The sequence below is a fragment of the Mus pahari genome, chromosome X (genome assembly GCF_900095145.1).
Source record: "Mus pahari chromosome X, PAHARI_EIJ_v1.1, whole genome shotgun sequence".
Taxonomy (NCBI): domain Eukaryota; kingdom Metazoa; phylum Chordata; class Mammalia; order Rodentia; family Muridae; genus Mus; species Mus pahari.
In genome coordinates this window covers 87,100,483-87,102,952 of record NC_034613.1, presented here as the reverse complement: position 1 = coordinate 87,102,952, position 2,470 = coordinate 87,100,483, and the positions used below count along the sequence as shown (strand labels likewise).

At 41.2% G+C, this 2,470-nt stretch overlaps 1 protein-coding gene and 1 pseudogene across 2 annotated transcripts in view; one reads left to right on the top strand and one right to left on the bottom strand.

The window, feature by feature from the left end:
- Window positions 1–1,468, bottom strand: part of LOC110313693 — a 2,375-nt pseudogene extending 907 nt beyond the window's left edge.
- Window positions 1–2,470, top strand: part of Tex11 (testis expressed 11) — a 205,034-nt gene that overhangs the window by 1,204 nt on the left and 201,360 nt on the right. The window lies entirely within an intron of this gene.

Here is a 2,470-nt window from a genome sequence, read left to right as displayed (position 1 = left end):
TAGTGGTCGTCCTTCGAGCCACGGTGACCAGTGGTATAAGGTGTGTCTGTTATTGGGATGCTTTCCAAAGGAGGGCGTTCCTTTTGTCCTGTTGCTTCTACCTTCCGAGGCCAAAGAGACTGGGAGAGCCCCTTTTTGGCTCCCCCCCGACAGGGTTTCTCTGTGTAGCCCTGGATGTCCTGGAACTCTGTAGACTGGGCTGGCCTCCAACTCAGAAATCCACCTGCCTCTGCCTCCCAAGTGCTGGGATTAAAGGCGTGAGCCACCACCACCCAGCCATGGTTGGCTTCTTGAGACAGAGTTTTTACTCTGTGTCTCAGGCTGACCTAGAACTTTATGTAGCCCAGGCTATCCTCAAACTTGCAGCCTTCCTACCTCAGCTTCCAGAGTGCAAGTGTCAAACACCACACCTGACCAATAATCCCAGCATTTGTAAGACTGAGGCTGGAGCAATACCTCAAATATTGTTTCCCAAAGCAAAACCAAACAAAACGAAAACAAGTTGGGAGAGAGCTCTGTGGCAGTGTTTGCCTTCCACATGTATAAGCCCTGGACTAGAGGGCCAGCAATGCAGTTTGTCTCTTCAGAGTACTCAGTGCTCCAGTTCTCCTCATGTATGGACCAGAAATAATCAGAATTTGGAACCTTTTATGAGCTAGTGTAAGGAAACCAAATTGACAATCCATAGCTTATTTTCTGGTCATAATCTATAGCTTTTCCCAGGAATTTTAGGAGATGCGGAATCATACTGTTTAACCTGAAAAATACTGTGTTAAAAGTACATTTAAGCCGGGCAGTGGTGGCGTTCGCCTGTAATCCCAGCACTTTGGAGACAGAGGCAGGCGGATTTCTGAGTTCGAGGTCAGCCTGGTCTACAGAGTGAGTTCTAGGACGGCCAGGGCTACATAGAGAAACCCTGTCTCGAAAAACCAAAAAAAAAAAAAAAACAACAACAACAACAACAACAACAACAAAGTTCATTTAAGAAGTTGTTGCAAGCAGATGGGCAGCTAACAATATAAACTTATTCTTGGAGATGATGTGGCTGGTTAAGATCTTATCTTGTCCTAATTGTAAGGCCTGAATAAGGGCAGTTAGCTTGCCTCTAGGGCAGGGGTTTGAGGAACGAGTATATTTGCTTCTGTAGTATCAAGGCAACAAAGTATTGTATGTTCTGCTTGTAAAATGATTTTTTTCAGAAAAAATGCTGTCATCCACAAGCCATTCAACTTCAGGGCTATCAAGAAGTTTATCTTTAAGAAATTTAAATTTTATTTACTGTTTAAAAAAAGTAACTGTAAGGGCAGGTGAGATGGCTTAGCCAGTAAAGATGCTTGCCACCAAGCCTGATGACCTGAGTTGATCCCTGGGACCCATGTGGTACAAGGAGAGAACCAGTTCGGAAGATTGTCTTCTGACCTCTATACTGGTGACATGCTACACATGTGCACTTACAAGTGCACCACATGTGTGCGCAAACACACAGAGACACACAGAGACACAGACACAGACACACACACACACACACACACACACACACACACACACACACACACACAAGCAATTCCTGCAAGATAGGAGGCTAGTTTGAGGCCATCTTAGGCAGTATAATGAGACCATGCTTTGAGTAACCAAACAGCACAAGCTCCACATAATACCTTTTCTTATGGTTAGTTTGGAGACAAATTCTTATTTTCCTTTCTTTGGATTTTTAACTTCTTTAGTTTGTTGTTATATAAATGCCCTTGTGATTTATTATTATAATATCCAAGTTTATATTTTCTTTTACTGATGTATTTATGATTGTTTATTCCATAAAGTCTTTAGAAAATAGAGCTGGTTGTGGTCGTGTATACTTGTAATCTCATCACTTCCAGATGCTAACAGGAGGATTGTGAGTTTAAGGGTATCCTGAACTACATAGTGAATTTGAGGCCCCCTTAGGATATAAAATGAATCTGCCAAAATTGTATTAAAAAACCTTGAATATAGTTGTATGCAATACCAGCCCTGTCTAGTAGAAATTAATGAGCTACATATTTAATTTAAGATACTCTAGTAGACACATTAAACTGTATAAAGAAATAGATGAAATTAATTTAGAAAAGATTCACTTATTTTCATTTTCCATGTAAGGGTATTTTGATTGCATGTCTGTGCATTATCTGTGTGCCTGGTGCTTGCAGATGTCAGAAGAAGGTGTCAGATTTTCTGCAACAAATGGTTAATCGCAGCAATTGGGTGGCAGAGGCAGGCAGATCTCTGTAAGACTAGCTGGTCTATATAGCAATTCCTGGGCTAGCCAAAGCTACATAGTGAGAGACCCTGTCTCAGAAACAAACAGCACCCCCACTGCTGCTGTGGTTTTATTCTATTTTATTTTATTTTATTTTATTTTATTTTATTTTATTTTATTTTATTTTGTTTTTTCGAGACAGGGTTTCTCTGTATAGCCCTGGCTGTCCTGGAA